Source organism: Canis lupus, chromosome 32 (assembly GCF_048164855.1).
Source record: "Canis lupus baileyi chromosome 32, mCanLup2.hap1, whole genome shotgun sequence".
Taxonomy (NCBI): Eukaryota; Metazoa; Chordata; class Mammalia; order Carnivora; family Canidae; genus Canis; species Canis lupus.
Window position 1 is genome coordinate 6,928,254 of NC_132869.1, and position 12,598 is coordinate 6,940,851.

The 12,598-nt window shown below is 38.9% G+C and overlaps 1 long non-coding RNA gene across 1 annotated transcript; it reads right to left on the bottom strand.

The window, feature by feature from the left end:
• Window positions 1-528: 528 nt before the first annotated feature.
• On the bottom strand, window positions 529-12,296 carry LOC140622702 (uncharacterized). The gene is made up of 3 exons (XR_012022393.1): window positions 11,889-12,296; window positions 5,050-5,183; window positions 529-1,065 (listed from the first exon to the last, which is right to left on the bottom strand). It is a non-coding gene; the product is annotated as an uncharacterized lncRNA (long non-coding RNA).
• Between the last annotated feature and the right edge of the window lie 302 nt (window positions 12,297-12,598).

Below are 12,598 nucleotides of genomic sequence, written 5' to 3' on the forward strand. Positions count from 1 at the left end.
TCTAGGAATGCCTGATTGAATACTTACTAATGGGAAACCATGGAACTTTTTTCAAAACTCGTCCTAATGCTTCAAAAGGGTTTTTTGTTTGTTCTACTGTCAGTGGGTCTGAAGTGGGAGTGGGCCAAGGGCAGAGAAGCTATGGGATTAAGTATGCCTATGAACACCAAATGTCACAGGGTAATAGTCAAAGCACAGGGCTGGAAAGTTACAAACTGTGTTGCCTCATCAGACCATTCCCAGGGCTGAGCCTGGTGATTATTTTTAAAGGAAACAATTTGAAAATTCAAGGTTTTTACATTATTACCAGAAAATATTGCTTTATGTAGTGTCAGCGCTATAAAGATGGATTTTTGGAATCCCTTGTGTAAACTTTGCATTATCTATATAATGTTTAGAGTTTACGCAGATTTGGAATTTGGATATGTGAATGCCCAGAAGCACATATTTGCAAATAAACACTTGCAAATGTTCCAAGACTTAAATGATGTGTTGAATGCACAGTGGTGTTAGTGTTCATCCATTATTTATTTACTTAATTTTTTGTAAGCTCTGCTACTATACAAGGTGCTTCAGCTTATTTTGAGAGAAGAGGGTCATCGTTTGCATTTCCTCTGTGACTTATAGTGACATTTTCAATGCTACAACTGTTTGACCCTTAACAAGGAGTGGTGGGGTAGGGGAGACAATATGAAGAGGCCTCCCTTTCAATGTTTCTTGTTGCTCTTCAAAGTATATGAAAATGTTCTCTTTCCATCCCTTGCAGTCATGACATTAAACCCACACACTTTTAGAGAGCTTCTGGATAATCTTCAACTTGCCCCATCTCCACTTGGCAAGGCTCATCAGTAGTGTCCTTTCCAGTATGAAGGGGAAGAAGCCCTCCATTAGCACCTCTTTGGTTGGAGGGCTTATTTCTCCTGTCTTTTTCAAAAGATATGAGTTCCACTCAGAATTCTTATGAGATCCCAAATAGATATATTTCCATGCAGAATTATTCCTTCCAAGCCTCTCATCCTCTGTCTGGATTGTCCTGAACATTCCCCAAATATGTCTATTGGCACTCTGTTGAAGCAATATTGAGATTTTAATGAATAAAAAATAAGTTAGCTGTATTCAAGGCTAACAAAGTTCCATATACAACCTTATGAAGCAGGTTCTATTGTACCTATTTACAGGTGGTAAACAGCAGCCCTATTAGTTGTGTGTCATATATTTTGTGCAAAATAGAGGGAATACGATTTGAACAAAGACCTTTGGACTCCAGATCCCATTCTTTAAACTACTTGACTATCTTGCTGCCTTATAAGCTACCAGAAAATAAATTTCAGTGTTTTCACAAAGTGACCAAAATGGAAGCGGAGAGAACTAAAGTCAGTAGAGAATTTTTTTCCATGTCTTAAAATGGCTAGATCCTATCTCTGTAGCAGTTGAGTGAAGATTTTCAGATTTCCTTGACCTTCTTGACAAGAATCCCTAAGAGTCTAAGGACCTCCAATAAGGATTAGCCTTCTCTAGAACATAAAAATGGATTCTGGGGTTTATGGGTGTATAGTGGGAGTGTTTGTTAAGTTCATTTTGAGGAATGTTAGAGTGTTTTGAACTGCAATTCATCAGAAAACAAATATCCCAAATAGTGTGGGGCTTTAAAAAATTGTCATGTATATGCTAAGTCTGAAGGTAGGGGACCTCAGGGTTAATCCAGCAGCTCAACCACATCACTAGATCCAGATTTTTTTTAAAGATTTTATTTATTTATTCATGACAGAGAGAGAGGCAGAGACATAGGCAGAGGGAGAAGCAGGCTCCCTGCACGGAGCCCAATGCGGGACTCGATCCAGGGACCCCAGGAACACGCCCTGAGCCACCAAGGCATCCCTAGATACAGATTCTATTCTTACTCTGCCATGCTTGGCTTTACAGCTATTACTCCTATGGGGCTCAAGATGGCCACTCCGCCCCACGCATCACATCTCCATCTGTCTCTGGTGTTGGTACACCAGAGACAGAAAATGCAGCTGCCTGTATCTCGTGTACTTTTGTTAAAGAAATCTTTCCTGGAAGTTCTTCTAGGGTATTTTCCCTCATATACCATATATTGCCATTTGCAACTTGGTTGCATATCTACCCTAGGACCGATAACTGGTAAAGGGAATGGAACACTTCCCTCTGATTAACTTAGATACATTTGTAATGATTTATGAGAGTCCTCTTGTCTGGGTGGCAACAGAACAAATCAAATTTCTGCCATCAGAGTATCCATAGGGGAAATAAGCTCCATTGTGTGTCCCAAACACCAACCCAGTGCTGCAAAGGGGGAAGAAATGAAGCACACAGGAGTCAGAAGAAGCTCCTTCCTCTTCTAGTGTCCCTCCAATACCCTCTACTAACAAAGATTAACCTCGTGCCAGCTGGCAAGGGAGAAATGTTCCAGTATCACAAGCAGCCAATGAAGGGTGGCTTTGGAGCTGAGAGGCAATAAATTGGCAACTGGCACAGTTGGTTTGCCTGTCAAATCCTAGCCCTTTAATAAGGGCCTTCTGAGATGCTGATAACATGAACACCCAAGGAGGCATTATGGAAAGAAAGCTGAACATACAAAATATTTAGCTGGAGAACTTATTTCAGAAGTTATATTGTGGGTTCTGAGAGCAATAGCTATTTTTCCAACTCCTAGAAATAGATTAGACATCCCTAGGTCTTTTACTTATACGTAGATATATATAATAGATGCATAAAATTTATATGTATATGCGCATATATTTGTATTCTAGGTCTATAATTTTTTAAAAGAAGATGAGAAAATGAGGATGGAGAAATTATTTTCTGTAGGAAAGTGGGTAACTTTATAACAAAGTCCAGACAAGTGCCCCAAATCTTAACGATTGAAAAACAGGATGGAGAAAGGAAAAGACAGAAGGAATTTCAATGTGTTCTGAATATTTAATTTGACAGCTTAAGAACATAACTCCTGTTCCCCCTATAGTGCATTTGTGGAGAGAGGACAAGTGGGCAGTATGCTAAGGTTGATCATCTCTTCCTTCCTTCATCATCATATCAAATGCCTCCATGGGCTATGGCTGTGGAGGGTGCTGGAGTGAGGAATAGTGGACGTGAGGAAAGACTAGGAGGGAACAGAAGGTGAATAAGACTCTATATGAACTTCTGGGCCTTAGTCCTGGACATATCCGAGTCCTCGGCTCTGTCAAGATCAGTGAGCTGATTGATTAATATATATATTTTTCTGGAGATCCAGCTGGAAGTAGTAGAGGGGAGGGGTTCATGTCCTCTGTTATTTTTCCATGTTGTTTGTGACAATTCCCATAACTGGTGCTCCTAGGGAGGGGCTTCCCAGTGGAAAAGACCCCTGATCTTTATTTCCTGCCTTTTCTTAAAAAAGTCTTCAAGCCATAAAAGGACTGTAGAGACAGCTTCCATTTTAGGTGAATCTGATAGTCGTCAGTACTCCAGTTCCTTAAGGCCGATGGAAACCCCACCTTCTACCACAAGAAGACAACTCCTGCAAGATCATCTAAGCACAACCATATTTCTATTTGAAAGAAGGCTTAACTTTAAGAATATTTGTAAATTAAAAAAAAAAAAAAACCTTCTGACTTACGGTGAGCTCTAATAAGGCTATTGTTTATCCCCTCCATTCCTGAACCATGTTTAAATAAAAAGTACTCAAGTTTAGATATTCAAATGAACTTCAATAAAATGTACCATAGGCCCTGAAGACAACTTCACAGGAGAAGCTCTAGGGTTTTTAACAATATCTGTGTTGTTGGAGTAAGTAAAGCCTCCTAAAGTGACTATTTTGAATACTCCCCTATACAATTACTCAAGAAGTGTTTGACTTAATTTACACTTCAGGGGGACACCTCCTGTAAAACAGATTCCCTTTCCCTCTATATCAGTACCTGGTTAATGATCCAGCTGACAGTGGTTCGAATAAAACTTGTCGAATGCCCAGCATTTAAAGAAATGAAATATCGAGAAATGGGAACTCTACTGTGTGATCATTTGTAGTATCCAAAAATCGGAAGGGGAGTGGGTGAAGAATAAAAGGATGAGTGGAGGAGATTAAGAATTAAGCATAAGTAGAAAAAAGAAAAAAATATTTTTCTGAAATCCCAATGGATTATAATGAAAGTCACAAGGATACCTCCAGAAAAAGAACTCTAGATATCTGTATGAAGAGCTAACACATGTAGAGATAACACCTTTGAGAATCGTTGGCAACAATTTTAAACGATGTTATACTTATTGTGAAATTGCATTGCTTCTACTTATTTCATGGAATATATGCCTTTGGGGAGTCTGGTTAACATAGTTTGGTTGATTATTATGTTGTTGTAACATCCTGTGGTGAAAGCAGTCTGGCAAACTAGCCACATTACAGGATGGATCCTAAGGAGATTTACCAACAGAAAGCAAGCTTGCTCTCAACTCTGTACTTGGTGGCCCAGTTGAGAACATGACTGGAAACACTTCAAGAACTTATACTGTGAGAATCTGTTGAAGTACACTGAACAGTCAACTATAGGATGCTTAGTACTTGTTATTATCAATTTATAAATATGTATGGAACTCTGATTGCCATTTTAGGGATGCTGGATATAAAGGTTCATAGGTATGAATCCTTCTTCCAAGGAGCTTAAGTTTGGCATACCAAATAAACATTAGGCTTCTGTAAGAGCAGGTAAAACACAAAAGTTATGCTTCTATGATTATTAAAATGTCACTTGGTATTGGAAATTATTTTTCTATTAACCTAATAATTTAGTATGGCATACCATTTACTAATAGGACTTGCTAATTCAACCCTGTAGAATTTCTTGATTTCCTTGGCATTGGTTTGGAATATTCTGACCTGAGATTGGCAGCAGTAAGTTGAGAGTAAGTATGGGGTAAGGGAGTACAAAAGCAGTACTTTTTAGTAATTTTATTTGACCATTTTTTTTTTTTTTGAGGCTCACACATTATCAGTAGTGGATCAGATGTTAGTCATCCTAGTCCGGGAAATCATGGAGAATTGGTGATAGATACCTTGAAGGACTCTGGGAAGAAGGTGTGTGGCCCAGGTGAGCTGAGTTAGATCACTTACAAGGATTCTCACTAACAAAGACACCGTTGCTTCTCTTCAGGAGGCTCAGGTTCTAAATGCATCAGAGCTTTGATTCCTAGAAGCAGGGGGAAAAGGCAAACAACTTTTAAAAAGAATTAAGATGGCCAGGAGCACCTCGGTGGCTCACTCAGTTGGTTAAACATCGGACTCTTGGTTTCAGCTCAGGTCATGATCTCAGGTTACTTTTTTTTCTTAATTTTAATTTTTTTAGCCCTCTTTTATATTAAAAATGGAGACTGCTTGGAATTCTCCTTGTCTCCCTCTATTCCTCTCTCCTTCCCCCAAATCCCCCACCAGCCATGCGCTCTCTCTCTCTCTCAAATAAATACATAAAATCTTTAAAGATGGCCTAAACAGCTCCTTGAGATGGGAAATGTATATTTACAAGTCGCTTGCTGATGTGTTTTTAAACACATTTTAGGGATCTGCTATTTATGCTAGATTTTTCTATTAATAAATCTGTATTTCATGTTTCTGAACACTGACATTTTTTTTTCATTGTCACTTGGAATTACATGGACCATTAATTCTGTATCCAAAAAGTCAGATAGTGATAATCTAAATTAAATAAATGTAGAGGAGGAAATCTAAATTAATGAATTTCAGATAACACAGGAAAACACAAATGTTTTAACCAGAGAATTTTTTAAAAAATGATTAGAAGATGCAAAACACCCCAAATTTCTGTATTCCCCCTTATATCTGTCTTTCTCCATCTCCTTAGAACAAGGTTGAATGTGATTTCACCCTGAGTACATTTTTTCTTCCTTTTGCAGGGCTGAAGACAAAAACACAGGTTAATACAGTACATATATTTAAAAACTATAACTTTGGTTATTTTTATGGTTCTATTTCTTTTTTTAAAAGATTTTTTTTAAAAAAGATTTTATTGATTTATTCATGAGAGACAAGGGGCGGGGGAGGGAGAGGCAGAGACACAGGCAGAGGGAGAAGCAGGCCCCATGCAGGGAGCCTGAAGTGGGACTTGATCCTGGGACTCCAGGATCATGCCCTGAGCCGAAGGCAGATGCTAAATTGCTGAGCCACCCAGGGATCCCCTATGGTTCTATTTCTTCAGAAGATTGCATTTTGTGGCAATTCCTTAAGAAAATGAACTGAAGTCCTTAGGAATATTGACTGAGGCTAAGTCTCTATTAGAAAATCAAAGTTTCTTTTATTCATATCTATGGAATTCGGACATAGCATATCCTTGCTGATGGTACATAGTAACTATCGTGTAAGTGTATATTAATTTTATGACATAATAAAAACAACCAAAAAAGCTCAATTTAAAGAAATAGTTTTCTATGTGATAAAAGACGCAGAAGCTTTGGTCTAGTGGCTGTTGCTCAATTATGTAGATGAGTCCAAATTTGTTCTGCAGCCCAGACTCTAGACAATTTAAAAACATGTTTATTTTCTTTTTTATTTGACCTTCTGAGTCAATTAGCCCCACCTGGCTGAGTTGTAGCTCAGTGAAAGAGAATTCAGAAGATTTTCTTTGTTAGTTTCGTTTGAAGTAAACACCCTGAACCTTTTGTAAATGTAATGATTTTCTCTTAAAACTCACTAATACCATAACTATACTAATAAAAGCATAATGTATATTATTAGGCCTGAACTCTTGACCATGGGTATCTGTACATTTTGGTCTGTGCACAAGTGTCATAAATGACCATTTTATAGATAGATAATGTTCTTAATCCATAATTCTTTATTGCTGATGGTTATTGCATTAGATGATGACCCATAGCTATTAAGAGCCAGTTTTTAATATCACAACCATTTAGGAAGGTTAATGGACTCAGTTTTGAGACTTAACCTTTGGATGCTGTGGGTTAAAGGGTTATATTTGTGCACTAAAATGCCAGAAAATATCTACTTATTTTCATTTCTCAGTGTACAGTAACTGCTATTTACCAATCAGAAGGAAAGAAACTGAGTGTGACATATAAGATAACAAGTTTCTAGAGCAGTGAGATTCTTTTAAAATATACATTTCATATTTGGCTTCTATTATTTTTCATTTAGACACAAGAATTGAAATGTGAACAGATGTAACCTAAATCAGTTGAGGAATATTTATTATGGCTGTTCAGAAAAAATAGATGGAGATTATAATTCATAGTTTTCTTGGCTAGTTTGGAAAGTTCACACGCATTGTAATGGGGAACTGGTGGTTTAGGGAAGTCACGAATTCCTTATGGATGATACCTGTCTGCAGCCCAGAATTTTCAGAGGAATAAAACAGTGTCTATGTGGATTCAGTTCCATTTCAAAAATCTAATTAGCATTCCATGGTGACCATTTATCATGTATTTTTGCCACCCATTATCCATTATTCTTCTTAATGTCACCCTTATTCCCTTTTATTCCGTTAATTCATTGTGACTTGGCTGTGTCGGAGGAAGAGTTCAGGCACTTCCCTTCTATTATGGAAGTCAGAAGCTGAGTGTGTGAACAGACACCGTAATGGCCCTCAATGAATCACACCTTGTATTCGTGTAGTTGTGTCTCCACTCCATGTGGACTCTGGGCTTGACTGTGCGATCGGTTTTGGTCCACAGGGCCTAAGCAAACAGAATGCAAGCGGACTGGAAAAGGGCTCACCCATTAGGCTACCCTCTTGCTCACTGCGTTTGGAACCCATACACAATACGAAAAAGTGTAGGCTACGAGTGACGAAGAAGGACCCTGAACTAGTGGCTTCTTGCAAAATTAACCCTCAGACGGGGGGGGGGGAGGCCATCCAGGACCTGATCTGACCCTCCCCACTCCTAGCTACTTAAAGTCTCACCGCTTCTCCGAGCTTCTTGACTGGTTTTCCAAGGAATTGCCTTTTGCAAATTCAGCCAAAATCAATCACTGATGCAACCAAGAAACCTAACTAACATAGATACTTAAATTGGGACTTTGAAACGCGAAGAGATTACTTGAGAATAACTGAAAACCACGTGAACTGTACTTATACAGATTCACTCAGAAGTTGAATGATGAGTGAAGTATATGTATATTCATGAGTTTGGGTCAGCAAACATTCCTTACCAGGGAGCAAATATTCCTTACCAGGGACCTTTTGTAAGTCCAACAGTTGCATTAGCTTTGCATCTCTGGGTGAGAATCGGAATTTCCATTTCTCCTTTACTAAGCGTGTATGTTGCCTGGATCTCAGGGTGGAAGTGCCTCAGAGAATAGCTACAATAATTCAAGACTTCATGTCCTATGTGGCCTTCTCCGCCCTCCCTGCCCCGACCTCATAGATATGATTGATAAGTGACATTGTATTAGTTCAGGGTGTTCACCTCACCCTTCTTATTCCTGTGCTGTGTTCCTCCCCCGTTGCCCCGTGATCCCCCCCACCTCCTGTGTCCCACCCTACGGTGGCACTCTGCTCCTGCGGAGGGCACGGTCCCCAGTCCCTCCCGATGTTGCTTTACCATTTGCTATGGGCTGTTCTTTCCCATCCGCCCTGGGCTCATCATCGGCTTTACACTATTGGAAATTTCCTATAAAGGCCGCCTACGATCCGTGAATGACCCTGAAAGATAGGGCATACCCGTGGGTGTTTTCATCCATAGCTTGTTCACACAAGCTGAGCTACACAATTATTGATAAATGTTTGTTTTCACTGCTTTGACAAAGGCCGTTCCTCCTCATCTTATTGCTTTAGCTCTTCAGTTCCAAGCTGGGGTGGGTGGGTGACTAACTTGTGGCCTGTGTGGCTGGATGCATTTGTAGGGAGAAGAAGCTGGCTCTTAAAGCTGGCTGTCGTCAGAACGGAGGTGCTACTGCCCTGCTCACTGCGTTATAGATAATGCTCAATGAACATTAACTGACTTAAAATTAATTTGTAATTAAGTAATTCTCCAAGACTGGACAATTGGTCCTCATTTTAGAACAAAGAAACCTAGAGTTGCTGACATTATGCAACTGTCTTCACAGTAAAAGGGAAAGAAAGTTATTCCCTTTTGATAATCAGATAGGCATTCAGTCACAGAAGATGAAGGGTCGTAAGAAGGCCTAGAAGAGGGATATGAAATCTATGATCCAAGAGAAAAAGAGACCTGGGAGGTTAAGTAACATTTCCCTTTTTTTCCCCAGCACCACTCCACCAAAGGTATCACAATCTAGTCAAAGACTGTAAATTTGGTATTTCACACATTAGAAGGTGCATTCAACTGACAATGCTAAAAAAATCCATTTTTACAACTTAACAGTTTCTGTCAACATTTAAAAAATGTTTTCTGTATCCATTTCTTGGGAGACTCATAAAGCTGGCTTTCCTGAGTATTCTTGGTTTCTGTTGTTTGTTCATTCTTTAACTATTTTTTCCCTTCCATTTCAAGGAAAAGCTGTTGGGCATTTTTGCACCTTCTTTGGCTTCAGCTGTGATGCTAGGTGATTCCGATATAATTAGGTGAGATTTTTATAGGCCCTCAAAGGCTAACAAAATAATAAATGTGGCAGTTCAAATAATAGCAATCAGCAGGTCAAGCAAATAAATAAATAAATAAACTCCTTTGGACTGAGATTGACAAGCCCTAATGTTATCAGAGTTTTGAAATGCAACATACTTTCTTGTTTCCTTCTTACTGTTTTTAGCTTCTATTTCTTAACCTTTTTTTTTCGTGTTGCATAGGGATATTTTCATCCTGTCTATTGTTACTATTTTTTCATTCATGTGGTTTTCTGTTTTCAATGCAGCAAGTCTGCTTACTAAGAAATACTCACATATTACTGCAAAATGAATCCTTTTCCTTGAGATTATATTTATTGTAGACTTTCAAAGGATACTGATTTCTCTAAGTATTCTTATAAATCAGGATATCACAAACATCTTTAGAATGCTTTTTTATCCTTTTGTTTTTAAAAGTCCTATGCATTTGTTGCAGAAAATTCAGGTACTACAGAAAAGCACAAAGAAGAAAAGTACCATCATTTCTCTAATAATAACTAGTTTTATATCCTTCTAGTCTTTTTTCTGTGACTCGATGTACCTGCATATACAGCATATCCAAGGGAATCCTGCTTTTTTGATTAAACATTAATCCATTTCTTGACAATTCACATACAGGTTTATGAAACTTCAAGTGCTGAAATTGCAAATGGAGCCCTTTTTATAATTAAAACATGACAGAAATCAAACTTCTACAATTTGGATGGGAGTAAAATTATGCTTCAGGTGTGAATGGCTCTTGGTGTTTTGGTGGGCGCTTGTCAGAAAAATTAACAACAGCATATATAAAATGAGAGAGATTTTGGGTAGCCTTACAAATAATGTCCTATGTTCTATTTTGATATTTAGTTATTTTCCAAATGACTTTAAGACTGCTCACTTCTCAATCCTCACCTGGCATTCTCTTTCTCACAGAACTCTGCTGTTCTACATGTATAACTGGTTGAAATGAGCAAAAATAAAGCCCACAGCATTTTTCCTTTCTTTCTTTCACCTTTTCTTTAACCATAGCTTTCTTCAGTTTTTTCCACCAACAGTTAGAAATGTGGCTTCTGAAAGATAACAAGGCATGGTTCCATAGCATGCCTGTGCCTCCCCGTCTCCCCCACTCACTGCTAACTCTTTTGTTTGTACAATATTCTTTTATTCTGAGCAATATAACATTTTAGTTCTCGTAATAAATGCCTTCATGTGAAGCAGTTCAGCTAAGAGAATGTTATTAGACTGTGCTCCCAGGCAGCGCACCTCCACACGATCAATACAAAGCTGGGCCTCAGCTCATTCCCTCTTTGCTTAAATTCCCTGCAAATGTGCAAGAGAAGCAGCAGAGGGTGTCATCAATCACAGGCCACTGTGACATATGCTGAAACCTGACCAGGGCCGAGATGTTTTAATAAGGCATCCATTAAAACCCTCAAATAAATTGCAATTTGAAAACAGAACATAATACCAGCCAAGTTTTCCTCATCCATCTTGTGGCATGTCATGTAATGTAATTGCGTTGTTAATTTATCCAAGAACTTTCTCAGTACACTGTTTCGTTGGCACCGCTTAATTTCCCTGTAGACTATTTGTGTGTGTGTATGTGTGTGTATGTGTGTGTGGGTGTGAGAGAGCACACATGTAAGACAGAGAAAGCAAGGGAGCGGGCAACTGGAAGAGAAAAAAAAAACGCACAGAAACTGTATTTATTTCTGTGTGTTTGTGTGTCTGTGGGCCTGATGGTTCCTTGGAGGAAATAGTCCTGTTTCTGCTTAGCATGGCATTAGTCAGCGAGCTAGTCAGAAATTTGAAATGTTTGACGTTTTGTCAATGACCCCTGAGTAGCCCAGTGCTACCTTGCCAGCTCTGGCCTACAGCAGGACCACGTCCTTCTCCCGTTCAGCGTGCCATTGGTTTATGCCCCTCCAGAGTGGGATCACTCAGAGTGCCTGTGGATCCCATCAATAAATATTGACAAAAGTGTTTAGGGGCCACTTAGGATCACCACACGATGACACTCAAAACAGGACAGTACTGATTTTGGTTCCCTGGCTCTTGGGTCATAAGTGAAAAGTTTTGACAAGGGTAAGAAAAATAAGAAGTTATAAATCAATAGGAAAGAATAAAAATGTATTTCTCTGGAATAATGTCAAAGTGATTGCATATATATATATATAAATACATATATATAATTTTTTAAAAGAGCTTGGAGGAAAGATAGAGACAGGCAGGGGCTCATATAGATTTCTTTGTCTTCTAAGCGTAAATCTAAAAATAAGTAATACAATTCTTCATGTAGGGCTGCATCAGCAGATTCCTTACCTTTATTTATTCTTCTAGGTTTTCTTAATCAATCTGTTCTCTCATTTTCTATAAAAGAAGCCATTGGAAGGCAGAGGGTGAATCTACCCCACACATTCCATCTGTATCTAGGATGTCACAGAAACCATGATGCCAATCAAATATTGGTTTCAAACTGTCAACCGTCTTTTCTAGGCCTACCACTGTGAAGTCATAAGTCATTGAACTAATGACAGAGGAGAGAAGAGAGTATGACAAAAGGGGAAAATCCACCAGAAATCTACTTGTGTAGCTGCTGTTTTAAGATTATTAATGAAGAACAAAATAGTTATTTGAGATTCGGTAAGAAAGACAACTCGATGTAAAGCAGGCTGGTCAATAAATTAACAGCCACCCTCTTGCGGTGGAGCCTTACGTCTAAAGCGGTGTTGCAAGTCGGCCCCAAGAACGTGGTGGCGTTCTGATACGTAACCTGCATACAAACCATTTTTCTCCAAGGCTCCAACTTATCACCATGCAAACTATTAGACAATTACGGGGTATGAGAGGTGCCAGGGAAAGCCAAATTAGTTTCTGCTTTCTGCTAATGGATGACCTTTGTGATTTGGATCAGGTGCTGAAATTCACTTAGTCCGAAAGGCAGGAGAATGGGGAAACACCTAAAATAATTTTCTCTCCCTCCAGAGAAGATGCCTGGCTACCACCTGCCCAATAAATGTCAATTGGATTAT